We start from the raw sequence: 20,104 nt of genomic DNA, 5'->3' as shown, positions 1-20,104 counted from the left end.
GTTTAATGTAATTAAGCAAACCGTCCGCTTATTTGTCTTTGTTCTTCCACGGAAGAATCGGCTCTAATATTATTTCTAGATCGAAATGTCTTCGGTTTCCTTTGTTTACGTTCCAACAAAGTGGTTTGTTGGATTATAACCAAGAACTAAGTAATTCAAAGCAAATATATTCAAGATTGTTCAGTATGATATGCGGCAAGCAAAAATATAGGTACTTCAGTTAAATATTAAACAGCTTAAGTTTAATACAAAAGTATTTTTGATACTATAAATGGTAAAGCAACGTTTGAATAGTATAGCATAATTTACTGAAATGAGAACATAAATAACTAGAAATATAATATTAGTATAAAAGTCAGAATTAGAAGTCCAAATACTATCTCATGTTTATACGAGTCTAATAAGCTAAATCGAATTGAATGATGGCCTCACATCGCTGATAAGATACAGACATTCCCCCTTACTAATAAAACTTACACGCTCGTTGAACAGTGTTTTAAAGTGACGTTTAGTATGGAAATGTCATTTTCAAACAGTGTTCAACAACTGTGTAACTTTTTATTAGTAAGGGGGGTTGTATCTAGTTAGCCCCGGCGCATTCAGGTTTAGGTTCATAGGAGAACGAAGATAGAAATTAGGAGAGACTTCCATTGTCGTGGTTCATGTTTCAGTAGAGAATGTACTCTTTAGATATCCACTTTTTGTCAAAAACCAACGAATTGCTCCCGGCACTCTTACCCGAATAAATGGATTGTCGGGGCCCTGAATATTTATAAATTGACAGAGCGACCAACATGTCCTAATGAATTCTCTCTCAGCATTTAACATATTGGTTAATGTTAAAACGCGAACAATCTCGCGTATGTGCCAAGTGGGTAGGCGGCAATTAGACGTTGCTTGTGACGCTTACAAAAAGGGTGTTTTGTTTTAAAGGATATTTAGCTTTCATTGACAATTGCTCATTTACTATCTTGCCCGCCGTATAAATAGTTCAGGCATTATTGCTTGTTGTTATCAACATGGTATAAGAATATTGAGACACCCAAACTTTAAAAGAATGATCCACTGCTCTAGCTAGAGTCTAGAGTAATTTTTCAGCCAGATTATATTAAACAAATCTGCGTTTAATACGATAAAATTAGAGAAGACCGATATTGTTCGGAACAGATGCGTTAGCGCCGCGTAGACGCCAGCGCCAGAGACCACAGATAAGGTGGCGCTCGACGACTGCCAAGCTCCCGCCCGCCCCGCTGACGTTTCATGTAAGACGCCGCCCTGAGTGTGTCACACACTGTAAACATGACGTAGCGGGCACTCATAAAAACTGCGGATACAGAACTTTTCCCACATCTCGTTTCCACTGCTGCAAATACTGTGTAGCCAAGATTTACAGCTTGACCGCCCAACAGTAGAGGCCAGGTTAGTCCCATTCTGAGTGGACAATTTGACTGCCATTGTCATAATAGGAGAAGTTAGATTACTGGGTAAACAATTTATTTGTAGAGATGAATCTCTCGGGAAACGCAGCGTCTCAGTTTTTAGATAGGCGGAATCTACAATGAAATTCTTGGGAGGAATTGAAAAAGAACAATTACTAACGATATGGCTCATTGGGACTGATAAATTAATTTATGTATGACCAGCAGTTAGATATTTTAAGTGAGTTGAATATGCAGTAAGTAAAAATAAGAAACTGCAAACAATTATTAAAGTTATATAACGACACAAGAACAAGAGACATAAAAAGAAACACATTAGAGTCAAAGTTTCTTTTAGGCGGCATTTTTGGATTCATCTCCGCCTCTGTGGTCTAGTGGTAAGACCACCTGCTTCAGACGCAGAGGTCCCGGGTTCGATTCCCAGTGGGGGCAGATTTTTCTGTTCGGTTTGGTTGGTGTTAGGGCTTGTTCTAAGTCCGCCTGGCTAGCTACCACCATCTTACCTAAGTCTGTCGCCATAACAACAATGTTAACAGCATTGTTGTGTTCCGGCAGTTAGAGGTAAGATAGCCAGTTCCTCCGTGGTTGAGGATTCCGGGTGAAGCTCGCTTCCATCTTCGGCCTGATCGTCACTTACCATCAGGTGAGATACAGGCCAAGAGCTTCCTAGTTGTGGATAAAAAAAAATCTTCATATCTTATTATGTCACTGTAAGGTATTTTATAGTTGATTAGGGAAATATAGACAATTTAAAATCAAAATGAATTGGCATTAACACAGATACGCCGGCTAATTGTTTATGATAGCTATAATTTTTGCTGTTAGACATTAACGTCTCGTTTTGGACACAAGTTTAATTTAAACCGAGCAGTTAGTCTCAATAGAGCGGACGACATGTGATAAAACGTCTAATGCCAATAACATAGATTCAGCGTTACTACAGTCGTTTTGTGCGTACACACGCACTTGCATGTCGTCGCGTCGTGTTTTATTAATAGGCGATAGCAACGATGATACATTTGAAAACAATTTGCTAAGTAACGAAGCTATACATTAAGTTTTTTGGTTTGGTACAACGTGCGAATTAAATTGGACTCTAGTAAACGGATGAAGATTAGTGTTCAAAGAATTTACTGAAATTATTATTCAATTATTTATGAGCTCTCTCTGACCTTAATGGCATGTTGGGTGTTTAATAATTCAGATTTAGTTTTCAAGAAGGCTTTGATGATGAGAAATTAGTTTGCCTAAAACACTCGTGTTCGTCAGGTTCCTTTATTTATTTATTTGCTTTGCTGCTCATATTATCTTGCAGAACAAGATGATTTGTCTTGCTTGATAGCTTTAAGCTTCAGTATTTTAAAGAACAAAAAGGTTCGCCATGTTGTGAAAATGTCGTTCAATCACAAATGCGCATGAAAATATTTTCGCATGTGTGCTCGCTCTTGGACCTAGCAAAGTACACCTTCACATGTTTAATAAGAGTAAATAAAATACAATACGTGTTGTCGATGAGAAAGTGACACTGAGCAACGTTGCAGTGGTTGCAGTATCACAACGCAGAATTGAGTATTTAAGACAACCCTAAAGCTCATTTTTTTGCTTGATAAGAATAATGCGAAAAGAGAAACAAGGTTACGTGATTACAGTATTTCGTATAAAAGACAATATGTGATTGCATGTTAGCTGTATGCCAAGGAAAATCAAGGAAGCATTTTACTTCAGATATTATGTGCACTTCGCGTGCCAAGTAGGTCGCTTGTCTGTCACGGGGTTGTAAGAAAAAATGCCTGTCTTTATTTACTTTTTCTAGCGAATTTATGATGTCATAACCTTTTCGCACAGACTTAATGAATCCAGGATATAAATAAGACAAGATGACATTCTTTGGAAGTAATGTAAAAGATGCTTGCAGCTAAGCTTTTTATATTTCGTCCTTTTGCCTTATCGGTCCACTGCTGGACGTAGGTAAAGATCATCGTATAAAATACTATCATAATAAATTGTACCTATATGATTAAGGAATTATTCGTTAGCTACCTTGTGGTGCTTAGTGACAAGACAAGACAAAAGCCGACAAAGTATTTTAAATGAATAATATTATTACACACATTTGCGTGATTATTGTTCGCTTATGTAAATATGTAATTCGTTCAGGGAGATTAAGTGCTTGAATTTTAATTAGTGGATTCGAATTAGCGATCAAGCGGAAACGGTTTTTTTTTGCTAAACCGGTAAATTCTACTACTTATCGTGTGGGGTATTATAAACCCTGGAGTCACGTTTTAACGTCTACTATGTGTGAAGTTACTAAAGGCATTACAAAACAAACTCAAGGCGCAACCTTCGAAGCTAAGTCATCATTTTTATCATTGCAAACGCCCATGTTAATTTACAGCTTTCTGTATTTATCTATTCTTTCGACGACAATCTTATGTAAGAAGATGCTTCCTGAAAAGTTTATCCCTCTCATCCCTATCACTTAATTCTTACAAGTATACCATGGTATTTAACCGACTGCCGAACCTACCACACTACACGTGACTTCTCAGATAACACGTTTACAAAACCTACACCGCGAGCTCATTACTTATACTCATTACGGTCCAATGGAAGAAAGCAGACACCGCGCAGACTGCGCACAATGGTCGCACCAGATCTGGGTTAATGAAGACGAGAGCCCCAACGCCGCGGGCCGATCTTTGCCAGTACAGTTCGTTGATGGAAGACAAAATGTTTCCTAGAATCTATAGGCTAATATTATAACTTGAACTAGCTTCGGAATTCATAGAAAATTTAAGAAAGAATAACTCAGAAACATGATAAATTTCCAAGGATAGTATAAGGCGTTTTCATTTAATTTATTTACTGAGTGAAACCATAGGGAATATGTGACAGAGCCCCAACGCTGCCGATCTCTGCCAGTACACTTCGATGATGGAAGACAAAATGTTTCCTAGAATCTATAGCTAATATTATAACTAGCAACGAAATTCATCGAAAGAAAAGAAATAATAACTCGGAAACATGAAAACTTTCCATCGTAACAAATAAGCATTTTTATTTAATTTATTTAATGTGAAACCATGCCCAATATGTCAAAAAAGAGCCCCAAAGCCGCAGGAAGATCTCTGCCAGAGTACATGATGGAACTTCGCTGATGGAAGACAAATGCTGGTTCCTAGATAGATTCTAGGAATCTAACATTATGCTAATATTTCAACTTACAAGTAGCAACATTCACCGAAATAAACTAGACGAAAGAAGAACTCGGAAACTTAAAACATTTCAAACATTCCAAGAAACACAAGTAAGTTTTTATTATTCCATTTATTTACTAAGAGAAACTATACATAATAAGCATGTATTGAATACTTTTGCAAATATCTGTACGCAACTTTTCCTCTTTCTCAAAAGATTATGTTATTCAAAATGTGATTTATAGTGCTTAATCAATAATTGTATATGAAAATGTACAAGTAAATACCACCCAACAAAAGGAAGACACGAAATATTTCTCAGAAGAAATAAATCACGTGTTGTAACTTTCTATTGGGAATCTAATAAGAAGGACATAAAGTCAAGACTTGGGAACATTCATTATAATAAACTTTAATAAAGAATAAGAAATCTTCCCAATATCTCATAAACTGTTATATTCATGCAACATTGTTAATACGGCAAATAATTCTCCACAAAATTTATGACAGATACAGAATTTGTGGCATGTGTAAACAACATTTTGCAGGTCACTGTTGGACAAAATTATTCCGATTCAGGAAGAAATAAAAAAGTAAGATAAGATTCTCAGAAACGAGATCGGAAATGTGATATATCGAGGCATGTTATTAGCTGCGAAAAGCTCTCGTTTCCGTAAGCTAATATTTGAATAGTGCCAATTGTGAAGGCCTTTTTCCAACTCCTATCACTTCGAGTTTGCGGAGAACATTGACAGCTCCCTTAATGGAAAAAGGGAAATAGGTCAGGAAAGTTCCTTCCACGTCTGGAATCGTTAGGCATCTGCAGTGCGACACTACCTAACATTGATTTGTGAGACATATCCCTAAATAAGAACGAATCCCTGCTGCTTCCAAATATCCGGCTTTACATGACGCACCTAAAGCGAGAAGTATTTTATGCCATGCATTAGTTTTGTATCGAGGTAGGCAAATAAGTACCATTTGCCATGTAGACACTGACTTACTGCCTATATGAACCGCATGTTCCGGAGTGGGATCTTACTACATCAATAATATCTGAATGAAAAGAAGACCATTCATCAAACGTTCATCGTTTTGTCAAATTAACCTAGTTAACGATGTCGCTTTCCTTCTAGAATGTCTGGTCACTTTTATCGATGTTACTACTTGACGTGGTTAACGGAAAACCCAAGCGTAACGTTGACCATTACGATTTCAATGCAAAGAGTCACTCGGTGAACAATACATTGTGAACAAAATAAGCAAACGTAATGCGAGTTAAACGGTACATAGTTTCGTGGCAGGCTAACGTTTGCCCAATACTAAACGCGCCCTTTTACCTGTAGCTTATTATATTACCTATAACCTCAGTGAGTATAGAAGCTAGATTCCCTATACGACTATAAAATAAGCTTCTTTAGAAAAATGAAAGTGAACTAGTTCGCGGTGTAAGTTCGCTCGTCAAAGATTTGACAGATGCTTTACAAATGCAATCTTTTGTTTCAAGTAACCCAGTATCCTACTAAAGTAAGACGGGGCCAAAAAACTTGACAGCACACAATTAAGTCTCGCAAAAAATCGGCATGTGTACACGCAAACAGAGCGCGAGTGTCGCTCCTTATTCATTTTCGACACACCCACACCGCGTTTAATGAGTCCAAAGTTCGACGACATGGAAAGAGTGAAATCTATTTGTAATGTACCATTACTAGATCAGTAGTGTCAGAAACAATGGACACAACTGCGGTGACGTCAGCCGACGAAAAGCCAATTAGGGCATGCTTCATTTTGTGAGGCCATTTACGTTGACGATCTATTTGTTTAGAACAGCGTTCATTCATAATGATAATGGGAACACAAGCAGCAGGAAGGCACTGCGGCCAACCGTTCCGGGAAGTGGCCGCAGACGAGCCGCAGACGGCAATGACGTCACAATATCATCAGCCAATTAGGCCGCGCTTGAAACATTTAACGTCCGAAACACATTTTAATTAACATGACGTTTCTGTGCTGTATTGCGAATGTTTTAAAACAACACAACCCTCGCCACGTCAAACTGCGACTTCGCCGAAAGTTTTACGTGCTGAAATATGCAAATACGCATCCACCTTGCAAAAGAACAAACCGCGTTTGGCAATTTAAACTTCTTACAGAACACTCGCAGTCACGACAAATTACACATTTATAAGAACGTTAAAGAGGCGAGTCAAATATTTGCCTCAAGCTGCGAAATCGTATTTATTAAGACTTCACTGGCGTCGTTTAAAAGCTTGGTATGTAAAAAATGTGATGCAAAGAAAAAATGCGAAGTTGAATAATTGCCACTCGTTTCAAGCAAGCTAGACGCCTATGAAGTTGTTGACCTTGAGAATAAAAAAGTTAATGCCGACACCATAACACGAGTATAGCGAGCCATTGAGTCGTGGGGCGCCAAGGCCGCGGAGTCAACGTACAGGACAGGACGCCACCTGTCTCCGGCTCTAATATAAATATACACAATAATTATTGCGACGACACGACTCAACATGCGAAACAGCCTCCACCGACCACTTTTCAACTGTTTGCATGTTAAGTCGTTGAGCATTCGCGTTGCGGATTCTTGAATGACAAGCAATATTTAAGATTCAACACGTTCACTTCTCGGCTGCTCGTTCAATACCACCTCTCCTAGTTCAAAGAGTGATGGAAGGAAAAAAATTAAGCTAAGCGAAGCGACCACTTAACTCGTTGATCCATTCACTATCTATTTATGAGCTCGCGGCGTAGATTTTGTAAATACATTGACAGTGAGTCAACAACTAATATCCCCTTCGTTAACTAGCACATTTAGACAAAATATTATGATTTTTCTGAAATGTGAAAAAAAAAATACATTCCAGTACCATGACATGATACATCTGTTTTGTATTAGCGTAGCTAATTTTCCGAATGAAACACTAGCTACTTTCAGAAGGGAACTGAATAAAATATGCACTATATGAGTGTAGTTAGTGACTAAGTCAGCGTTCTGAGTCGCTCGAGATGTGATTTACAAGATTATTCCCGTAGGCGTAGGCATGAATCGTATCTGCTTCCAGAAATGGAAGCTGACTGTTCCAGAACTTTCTTTGTGTTAACTAAGGGTTCGTTGCACCCTATTTCGATGTTGCCTGGACATGGTCGAAAATCTATATTAATAAAATAAAGAACATTAGCATTAGCCCAACCTAACTTTTATTCGACATTAGCTTTCGCTCGCATGAATTTCGGTCTGTTACTACCCTTTCGAACGTGTAAGTCTTTCAAAAACCAGGATGTCTCAGTCAAACAAACAGCTGCGTCTTGAATCCTAGAATTAAGACAGGCAGATTGGCAACTTTCGTAGACAATGTAGGATGCTTTTATCGGCTGTACATGGCATGACACATAAGTTTATCTGATGCACCAAGAACGCGTGAAAAAATATGAGTCGGAAAATTTTGATTCCAAACTGTGTTATGAATTTTATAAACCCACATGGATACTTGGACTTTTCTTATTTAACGTTTTCAAAAGACAAACTATGTAGTAGGAGACCAAGTTAGCTCAAACTTACGGACAGAATCTAATAAAATTCATCAATAGTAGTGGGACTGGGAATTCGTGGGACTGATAGGAGGGACAACGACACAACGTGTCCAGCCAGTGTAATGCATATTACGTTAATGCTAGTTACAAAAGACATCTGAACGACAGAATATTCTAAACGTTTTATTTGTGTAGAACTTTAGGTTTAACTAGCCTATATTCAGTTTTACTACCAGGGCGTTCGGCTTTTAAGTTTTATTTCAATTTCACAAATGTGGGTGATTTATGGCATACGCATTTGTATCAATACTTTTTCCATCGGCTTCAAGACTTGCGATTTATCTGCGCAGGCTTACGTAACGACATTTTCTTTACAATCGCAATGTTTACGGATGCGGACTGGCATTTCGCCAGTGATCTTTTTAATCGGTTTAATTCATTAAGAAACCGATTTCTTTGCGGGTGCAAATAGATAAGGGTGACCTCGCGAAGGTTGTTCAGTATTGCCAGGACAGTCAGTGAGAGATTTAATATCATTTCCTTAATGTACGTACCATTTTCGGACGCTTTCTGTTGCACTAGATCTAGTATTCTAGTCAAACATGCAACGAACTAAACGGAACATTTATAGTAATTACCGAAGAACATATTATTATGTATAAGTACACAATGTTAATGATCAGGAAATTGTAACAATAATGTAGCAGCGGTAACTGAGTTACCGATATTTAAAAACAAAAAATAACTTTTGCACCAATAGTAATTCTGCTGATGTTTTTAGAATAGTCGGAATATAAATCTGCAATGCTCTGACAATGCAAACCAAGAAAAGCGATATAAAAGTACATTGTACGCGGAGTGTCGATAAAGCTACACGTGTTGCAGTTATTTTACGATGTTTCGACACAAAAGGGCTAGCAATTAATCACTCGCCAATGGTTGTGGCGTGTCTTAAATTCAATATTAGCATAAACACACGATTACATTATCTACCAAACTGCGCAGTGGACCAATACTCTGGCGCGAGCTCGTCAAACCATCAGAAATGACAAGGTTATGCGTAATAACAACGCTCGTACAAAAAGCGACGAATTCCGGAAAATGTACACATGACAGTGTGTAACTAAAAAATAAGGTGCTATTGGTTTAAAACAAAAATACACGTGCAGGCAACCAGCAGGTTGAAGTTAAATTCGTAATTAATTATACTAAAAATAACCGAAAAAAGGAATATTAATTTGGACATTGGCATTGCTTCACCAACAGAATGACTAATTTGTATAATGAGATTTAGGTATGCAATGAAATCTAAAATTGAAGTCATTCACAAAAAGTATTACTAGAGGTCACTTAAAAATTAGGGATTGATGGCGAAAACGGGTGTAAAAGAAACAAGATATCGTTAGCTATTGGTTAAATATTATACTTATGTACTTTTTTTAATAAAGAATGACATTAACATATTCTGAAAAAAATATTTATATCAGCATAATAATGATCATTCGCATAGTATTATTTTCAGACCATTTTGTATGATATAAAAGCAACAAACGTTCAATCTAGAGTCGTGTTCATGACTCAACACGGTAGAATAAACATAGGTAATGCTTTACATCTGTCTGACCGATCAATGATAGTAATACAAGTTGGACATTACATCAATACATTTTACGACCTTATGTAACACACCTATTGAATATCCAAATATCGCGGCACCAAATCAAAATTGTAAAAGAGAAAGTTTCAGACTTGAAGAATAATTACAGACTATAAAATTGAAAGTATAACAAATTGCTTGACTGTTAGACCTCAATCAATCATATTATAAACGATAAATATTACTTTTGGATACAAATGTGATGTACTTAGTTAAACATTAAGTTGCAATAAGTAACAAAATATGATAATAATTAAAAGTTCCTTAATCGCAGTTTTATGCACACAAAAGTTATATTAATAGCTAGTTAAATGTCGGATTATTTGCCGTTCTTCAAACTGGAGTGCTTCCTAGAAATTGTGTAGTTTAATGTGTTTGTGCTGAAGTCTGAACTCATTAAAACATTCATTAAAATCATGGAAACGCGATATTTAAGTGATATTTTAAAAACGCTCTGTGACGTAAAAAGCAAAATAAAATAAAAAGACAATTCTCGCTTAGCATTAGTAAAACAACTGCTTATGATCGACAATCCACCACAAGTTCACAACATAATTATATTATTCTGATTTTTGTTCAGAGTTCCGAACAGTCAAACCGTACAAAATCATGAAACTATAACACATACCTACATGTACAGAGGTTTTTGAAAAATCGGGTAAATTTCCGAACGGAATTGAGAATATTTCTAATGGAAAACTTCTCTCCTGTACGCGTAGGTATAATAAGGTCATGATTTTGTATGGATTTTCTATTGGTCCGACTGCCAAGTTTAATCAAATCATCAAAGGGTAGCCCTTTGAGTTCCAGTTGACTCTTTCCACTGGACTCTCAATCCCCAGCTCTACTGGGTTTAAAATTATCACTTCACGGGATTTATTGCAACAATATTTTATAGTATTAATTTTATAGTAAAAATGCAACATAATAGTTTAAAATATTATCTACTGGGTTTAGTTCTCAGGTGGTTCACATAAATTATTATTATTAGGTGTAATTTGTTATCAGCTTAGTTAAAAATAAGATACTTCAACTTGTTATCTAAAAAGAAATAAGAATGATTACGTGCTTCGGAGAGCTCGTTAAGCTGTCGGTCAATTTGAGACATGTCTGATGCCTATTGGGGATTTGGGGATAAAATCTGACATAGGGTTTGTTCCCTCAGTTGCTCATACTACAGAGGAAGATCTAGGGGGTCAACTGCATAAACTGTTTTATTTATTGCATTCCCCGGACCCACCCAGGTCACTGATTACCTATACATAAACAGATATAGTGCCCAGGCTTGCATTCATAGCCTTGATCAACTTTATGGGGACAATAAACTTCTCGTTCAAGACCTATGGGACTAAGCAGCTGTAAATTTATGTAGCACCTGAAAACGGAACCGGTTCGATATAGTACTTAAGTTGAATGCTACAAACAGCCTACAATTAGGGAATGCAAAACCGGTTAATCGGAAACCGAAAAATTGGAAAAACCGCCCTTTTTCGACGAATTCTAAAACCGGTTTTAAAAATCGAAACCCGGATTTAAATCGGTTATTCTATCTGTATACACGTAACCAATTCCATAAATAAGCAATATCATTTTATTATAATAGGCCAGTAGAATTAAACACAAAAATGAATTAAATCGGAAATAATTCCTACTAAAGATTTTAGTGCTTTAATGGCTTCATTAGTTGCCCATAAAGACTCTCCTAGGTTTTCCNAAAAAAAAAAAAAAAACATACGGGTCGAATTGAGAACCTCCTCCTTTTTTTGAAGTCGGTTGAAAATCATGGAAACGCGATATTTAAGTGATATTTTAAAATCGCTCTGTGACGTAAAAAGCAAAATAAAATAAAAAGACAATTTTCGCTTAGCATTAGTAAAACAACTGCTTATGATCGACAATCTACCACAAGTTCACAACATAATTAAATTATTCTGATTTTTGTTCAGAGTTCCGAACAGTCAAACCGTACAAAATCATGGAACTATAACACATACCTACATGTACAGAGGTTTTCGAAGAATCGGGGAAATTTCCGAACGGAATTGAGAAAATTTCTAATGGAAAACTACTCTCCTGTACGCGTAGGTATAATAAGGTCATGATTTTGTATGGATTTTCTGTTGGTCCGACTGCCAAGTTTAATGAAATCATCAAAGGGTAGCCCTTTGAATTCCAGTTGACTCTTTCCACTGGACTCTCAATCCCCAGCTGTACTGGGTTTAGTTCTCAGGTGGTTCACATAAATTGTTATTATTAGGTGTAATTTGTTATCAGCTTAGTTAAAAGTAAGATACTTGAACTTGTTATCTAAAAAGAAATAAGAATGATTACGTGCTTCGGAGAGCTCGTTAAGCTGTCGGACAATTTGAGACATGTCAGGTGTCTATTAGGGATTTGGGGACAAAATCTCACATAGGGTTTGTTCACTCAGTTAGCCATACTATAGAGGAAGATCTAAGGGGTCAACTGCATAAACTGTTTTATTTATTGCATTCCCCGGACCCACCCAGGTCACTGATTACCTATACCTATACATAAACAGATATAGTGCCCAGGCATGCATTCATAGCCTTGATCAAGTTTATGGGGACAATAAACTTCTCGTTCAAGACCAATGGGACTAAGCAGCTGTAAATTTAAGTAGCACCTGAAAACGGAACCGGTTCGATGTAGTACTTTAGTTGAATGCTAGGTTAACAGCCTACAATAAATGTTGAAGCAGATTATTAATACGAAATTATCAATGATTGAAACGAGGAACATTATAAGAGAAAAATAAAAAGAAAACTTAATAGAGAATTGGAAAGTCGGTCAGATTCAAGAAATGTTATAAAGCTACACATTGTAGTTAGTTCACTCATTGCATCTCGGCATTTGAGTTAACTTACAACGAAGTTAAAATTGATGATGGTGCCAATGTCAGTGATTGAAGAAAACGCAATTTGAAATAACAGCTAGAAAAAGGAAGAAACGGACAAAATCATCCCCATCAGCTAACGAAGCTATCAATGAATGAGTTTCAAAAGGATGAAGCGTAATTACGAATTACGATACGAGAAACATCGTTAATGTATCTATTAGAAGGGTTTTAATCGGAGCTGTTAATGATGAGGCGTGTGTCGCTGCGCCCACTGACCTCTCCGCGGACGAGATAAAGGCTATTTCGAGCGTCGCGATAATATCGAATACGTCGAATGTTTAACAGATACGGCATTGGTAGCGCCGGAAGCGGGCGGTGCGGACCTGACAAAACTATTTGATAAATAAACTTCCGCTTCCCAAGTGATTTCTTCCTAGCTCGACTTTTTGGACGAAGAAATTTCAATAAATCTTTAGGTAACTGATAAATGCGTGTTCGATAAATGGTATTGTACTATGACTGTACCAGTTTATTATCAGTTATTGTGATCTCATGTTTGTTGCTTATTATACATACATTTGCATGTATAATAATACAGTTGATGAGAATGAGGTTATTTGTTTCTTTTTTTCGGCAACTCCTTTCAAGGTAGACAGTGGTTGGCAGTGATGCCAACGTGATTTTAAGTCCCCAAGTTATCAAGCGTGTCTGTAAAGTTAAGACTTTACTGTAAAATTATGACTTGAGAAATTGAGATTGACGTTAATGCATTTTTTATTTATCATCATTGATATCTTTAGGAAAAAAATGTTTTCAGTTTGAATTTTATAACAAGCTTCGGCAAGAGATATATGAGGGCGAACATACTATCAAGATGTCAGTTCTGGTCATATTCAGACAATACTTATTGCAACCGGTTTATTTAAATACAACTGATCTCGATGGAGTGGAAGACCTCGACCTACGGTGTACAGTTCACTTTCATACGCTAAAAGGATTACCAGCTGGCTAGCCGACATCGTGAAAACAGTCTACAGAATTGGGCTAATCCTCTTTATGCTGCGACGTCGGCACATAGTTCCTCACGATTGCACGCTATACACCTGATTGAGCGAGCATAAATAGACCCTGACACTAGAGCATAAAGCGTAATGTACAAAGGCATGTTATATTGAGAGCCAAATCAATAACTCCTCCGCGCGACAGCGGCAGAAAGTTAGGAAGCGATCAGCGGACAATCGAAATACCACCTTAACTCAAAAGCAGCAGAAACAATTTTCAAATCGCATCACGCGATCCGCGAGACAAGACGGTGAAAGCCCGTCTGCCCTTGCGATCTCTAGCTCAGCAAGAACATAATTGCACACGTTCAGTAAAACGATTCAATGAATCAGTGACATTAACGGTCAATTGTGACTTAAATGTTTTTCAATCGCCACTTCATTATCTTGATAACATCATTAAAGGCAGAGGTTATCTAGACGATAATGTAGATAAAGAAAAACAGCCAGATATAAACGCATCTCGACAAAGTAGGCATTTTAGTTATTTCGCATCGGATATAATGATTAGCTGTGACCGTTGCAATTATCCGCTCGGCGCCGGCCGCGGTTGCATTCCGACTGCGCGTCATTTTGCACTCGTGCAGTGTAACAAACTTTAATCTCGTTAGAAAGTTAGATTTTGGCCGAGAGGTCGTTGACCAATAAAATTCCCGAGCCCCGCCCTGTAATCGCAACAATGTAATCGAGATAACCAAAACGGCTGATATAACATTCGCATTACATCACAGTATTAATCTTTCTGTAGTTTGAGATTAGGGTCATTCTAAGTTAAGAGGTACTTTCGATGGCAAGGGCAAAAAAGTACATTTTTTTTAGTCTAACTACCTAATTAACCTATTTATTGCTTAAAACTAAGTGTCTTCTACATGCTCACTTAATTTTATTACAGAAATGTACACAGTTTAGTCACAATAAGTTCTAATACAAGAAAAAAGTCACTCCCCTGGGCTGTCCCAAACCCGACTTTATTTGTAAACCAGTTATTATGAATGTATTAAAATTAAATAATTACTTCATCATCATTAATTTTATACAGAACAATAACTTAGGAACACTGTCTTATAAGTCAAATTACATAAATTCAAATTTTTCATAAATAATATCAATGCCGAAATTTGTCCTCCGTATTTTGTGTCTCGTCCCCTGGCTTTTTGTTTTTGTTTAAAAATCAGTTTTGTTTTACTATTTTGTGGAAGTTGTGGCCTTTAGTGCATAGGATGTAACGTGAAGCTATCAACAAGAGGCGCATAAGCCGACTGCGAAGTCATTTTAACCGCCATTTCAATCACGCCGCTTCGCTGGGTGTAGAAGTGTTGAGTGAATGCAGTCTTTCCTCTGGTAAGTTTTATTTAGCAATTATTTGTTAAAATACTAATGTAAACTTCAATATTTACTATGAATAGTGCATACATTGTTACGTTTGGTTGTGAATTGCGTACGAGAAACACTTTTACGGCTATTTTAGATATTGATCGAAAATGTATCTCCCCTGGCGTATTTCCCCTGGCTTTTTTGATGGCAGGGGAGATTCTTAATGTCCAGGGAAGATACATTTGTATGCGTTTTCATGAATACTTCTATATTTTTCTCTGAACCTTTACTTGGCATTATGTATATCTTAGCTTTACAATTTAATATTACTTTTTTACAGAAAAAATGGCATCTAGAAAGCTAAAGCGCTTGAGAAAACCTGCCCGAATATGAAAACTTTCACCGTAGATATACCGTAGACATACTATCGGAAAAAGCAGCAACATTAGGTTCTACTGAAGGTATAAAGACTTTTTTAGGCACAGTAAAGGTTCACCATGTTACCGGTTGCGTATTTTTACCTAATTGGCTGACATTATAAAAAGTTTGAGATGCTTCTGTGACTCCAAAGTTATGTCATCATTTTGAATTGGGTACCTACTTTGGATTATCCATAAACACCTGCTAAAGTCACTGTTTCTGTGAAGGAAACTACGCAAAATCTTTTCGTCCAAAATACCTCAGTGCCTATAGACAAAAGTCTTTCAATCAAGCAACTTGAAGTGGCAAAGGCCATGACACATAACACGCATAACTAACGGCCGATGGGGCAGCAAGGTTCTGGAGTGGAGACCTCGTACCGTAGGACGTCCACCCACAAGGTGGACCGAGGACCTCATAAGGGTAGCAGGAAAGGGCTGGATGCAGGCCGCCACCAACCGGCCATTGTGGAAATCATTGGGGGAACCCGATTTTCAGCAGTGGACGTCCTATGGCTGAAAATAATAATGATCAATCATCATACATTGATTAAGATAATTGATGATGATGTTTCTTTAATCTCCTGGGATTAGGTTTTAAATAAACTACCCTACCCTAAGTTAAAATTGAGAGGGCAGCATTTTTTTATGCTTTAATGAATCTATTGATGTCTTTGAACGCAGGTATTACATAAAGATTTTTTTTAGTTACCTCTCAAATTCTCAATTCAAATGGTTGTTTAAGTACAAGAAAAGTTCAATACTGTTTCAGAGAAGTTTTTGTTTCTTTTTATTTCGTTATTGACTATTGATAATTGTTTTAATGGAAAGTAAAAGTAAGAACCTTTTTATGTTTTGTACCTAGGCTTAAAATACATTTTTGTTAACAAAGTTTGCTAAAAAATGAAAAGTCTTATTATAAATAATTCATAATTAAAATTAAAATAAATAAATAAAGTTGATTCCTTAAAATAACACTGTTTTTAGTATGTCTATGTCTCTTCCCTGTCCATAATGTTTCCTCCCCTGTGCCCCTTGTCTCTACCCTGGACTGAGTATTTACCCTGGTCGCTTATAAAACGAGAAAAAACCAACAAATTGACTGGCCACTTTGTAAACATTTTCAACTTAAAGGTTTCCATAAAACAGATATATACTTAAGTAAAAATATTTAAAAAAATGCCGTGCCGTCGCTCCATACAACACATTACCTCTTAACTTAGAATGACCCATTAAATACTTTCATTTTTACAAGGTTGAAGTGGAGAGTCTCCAAAGAGATTAATGATTTCAAGCCTGTAGTTCAATACTGACGAACATATTGCCAATTTGGTACCTGGTCTATATTAGCAGAGATCTATGATTGCAAAAAATACAAATGGAAGATAAATGGTCTCTCAGACAAATGCTGCCGTGAGTTCAGACAGGAAATTGCAGATCATTTTGCACCAGACAAAAGAAATCTGGTGAGAGTATTCCGAGAAACGTCTATTGCCAGATATATTAGCGCTGCTACTTTTGGCAAAGTAGACAATGTCTTACTGACCTACAAACTCCAAGAAAATGGAAAGGGATTTTGGAGATAGCCCATAAAATTTTCATTGAATTTCGTTCAGATTCAGACATCATCGCATAAGCAAAAGGATAACATTTGCAACTGCATTTGCTAGAATAAATTGTAGGCTTGCTTATAAAAATGTAAACATAATAAAATGTTTAAGAAACATTGATTAGGTCTTTTTAATGGGATATTAATAACTGTTAAATATTAGTGTGTATTTTTAAAACAGTCGCTTATTTTAGTAAGCAAATACATCTTAACTTTTAGCATTTAAAAACGTTGTATCTAAAAAAGATTATATTACATACTTGATAAGCATACTAGATACCTGACATGCAACTGGCATGTAAGCATGTATATTTTATACTTGAATAACATACAACCAAGTTCCCTCATAAATTATATTCAATTCACTTTCTTTGTCTGCTGTACTTTATTTCAAATTATAAAATAAATGTAACAAAAACATATGATTTAAAGGTTAATTAGCTTGTTCAAGCACTGTGATGATTTGTGAATTGATCAATTGAAATGATGACATTTAAGTTATAATTATAAAACTAACAACCGCGAGCGAAACTTCAGTAAATTCATTTTTCGTGTATCATAATTCTCGCTGAAAGTTATTTTGTGATTTGTCACATGTAACAAGATAACTCATCTATTTTTTGTTATAAAATTTGCGTGACGATACATATTGACTATTTGGTGTGTAATTTTAAGTAAAAAAGTGCATTTACTTTATTAAAAAGAAAAACATGTAAATATATTTTTTTAATTGGAGCAGTAGTTGGTGTTTCAAAGTTTTTAGTGTTTTAGATATCTCAAGTAATAGTTGTAGGTTGGACGCGCTGTGTGTAGGCGCAATGTACGATCGACAGCACATCAGTCAAAATACATTTTTGTTGGAAAATAGCTCCTATTCCAACTACATAAGATGCCACAATGTTAGCTTGATGTGCTGTGCAGTGTGCACACGACACTGTCATAAATTGGAATTCCGCTTTATCTTGTCGTGCCTGTGACTTGTGCAGTTTTATCCAAATTCCGAATGCGACAGTTTTTATTGCAGTGGTTTTCAATATTTTCTTGTTTGCAACCACTTTGATTTTTCGATAGCAGAGACTAAAATGATTACGTGAAATTGAAGCGGTTGAAATATTAATAAGAGCTTATAATTATTGAATTATTTATTATGTGCATCGTAAAAAAAAAGTAAAATGTGTTGCAAATCTGAAAACTCTACTCGACCAATTCGACTTTTTGTCAATAATGTAAATCTCGAAATAATAATTTACTAACCGACCGAATTATAAAATAAAAGATCAAGTCAAGATTAATACCAAGTCAATCTTAATACAGACTTCAATTAAAAATTTCCATTTGGTGCTGCCACCTGCAAATTTTAAATATTATTTACTAGCTTTCGGCCCGCGGCTTCGCCCGCGTGGAAATTTTGTCTGTCAAAGAAAAACTTTATCGCGGCGTCCCTGTTTCAAAAACCGGGATAAAAACTATCCTATGTCCTTTCCCGGGACTCAAACTATATCTATGCCAAATTTCATCAAAATCGGTTCAGTGGTTTAGGCGTGAAAGCGAGACAGACAGACAGAGTTACTTTCGCATTTATAATATTAGTAAGATAGATACTGGCTTCGGCAACTATTGTACTACTTGTTGGGAACCATTGCTGTATCAGAACTGCAACTGACGCCGTATCACGTGAATGCACAAAAAAGTACGACAAAAAGTTAATTGCATAAAGTTAAAATTGCAAGTTCACCATTGCTGAAATTAAATGGCATTCGTTCTTTGAGGCGGGCAGTCACGCTATTCATCGATAAAGGTGACAGTACAATAACTTGTGGAAATATTTAACAACGTTCACTATGTCGTCGCAGACAGGTCTTGTTATGATTCAGTTCAATTGGTGACGTTTGCATTGACTCATAAACATTGCATAAATTGTGGTACAATTGAAACTTTACATGACGAACACTTATCCACCTAATCTTCGTAACTTTCAATGTAAATAAACAGGTCTATTAATAAATGTTTTTATGATAAAGGTATAAATTACGACAATTACTGGTAGAAACAGTATTTATTACTCTCTATCGGAACACTCATTCGTTTTATATTATGTTAGGCAATGCTGAACAGGTAAATAGGTGCAGTAAATTAAAATACTGACAAAAATAGTTTACGACAACCATAACACAGTAAACAAAAATTTCATCTAAAATATAGGTCAAGAGCACTAAACACGACACCTTGGAAAAACGCACTTTTGCAATATAAAAATAAACCAGACTTCTACATCGCCTTGTTCTTAATTACACTGCAGTGGCTATTTTTGAGAGTGAAAAAATAATGAAATGTGATGGGAGCCAACAAAAACTAGCCAATGGATCAACAGGTAAACGTTTTACGATCTTTACAATGTTTATTACTTGCGCATCAACGTCAACAGCAGTTTTAGAATATGGCCGTAAATCGAATTCCTGGAGACGATGAAAATTCCAGGACGATACGTCACTAGCTCCGATCCGATCGTGAATAACGTGATAAAGACCTATAAATTCCAGTGTAGCATCCAAGAAAATTAAATCCAAGTATACGCTCATTAGACAGGAACAAGAAAAAGTTCTTATCGTAATTAAAATCTTAATCTACGAGGAGCGTTAATTTTTCTTCAATATTACATACAATGTAAGTAGGTGGAAGGCAATTTTATTACCACTTTCATCATGTTGTGCAGTGTGCACATAGCATTTACTTGCTGCTATGATTGAAGCCGTTTCTCTGAATATCCACAAAAATCTTTCACTTTGACGTATAAAGGGAAAAACCTTGACTGTCAAAACTTACTTGCTACAAAGTAGGTATGAATGTACGCACTTTATCGATCTTCAGAACTAACAAGCAATAAAAAGCTATATCCAATTCAAAGAACAATAAAACTCCTATACAGGTAAGACACTGGCGCTTACTAAAACCTCCAATAGTATCAGTGTGCTTTTTTATTTCATCGATTTCTCCAAAGG

General features: G+C 36.3%; 1 protein-coding gene and 1 long non-coding RNA gene across 6 annotated transcripts in view; one reads left to right on the top strand and one right to left on the bottom strand.

Annotated features, from left to right (window-relative positions):
• Window positions 1-20,104, bottom strand: part of LOC114357278 (mediator of RNA polymerase II transcription subunit 15) — a 147,488-nt gene that overhangs the window by 111,380 nt on the left and 16,004 nt on the right. The gene's annotated exons all lie outside the window — the stretch shown is intronic.
• On the top strand, window positions 14,632-15,606 carry LOC114357280 (uncharacterized). Its single transcript, XR_003656289.1, has 2 exons — window positions 14,632-15,104; window positions 15,418-15,606. It is a non-coding gene; the product is annotated as an uncharacterized LOC114357280 (long non-coding RNA).

This window comes from Ostrinia furnacalis, unplaced genomic scaffold (assembly GCF_004193835.3).
Source record: "Ostrinia furnacalis isolate ACB-3 unplaced genomic scaffold, ASM419383v2 OfSCF3116, whole genome shotgun sequence".
Classification (NCBI taxonomy): domain Eukaryota; kingdom Metazoa; phylum Arthropoda; class Insecta; order Lepidoptera; family Crambidae; genus Ostrinia; species Ostrinia furnacalis.
The sequence above is the reverse complement of the archived record's forward strand: the minus strand, read 5'-3'. Positions and strand labels throughout refer to the sequence as shown.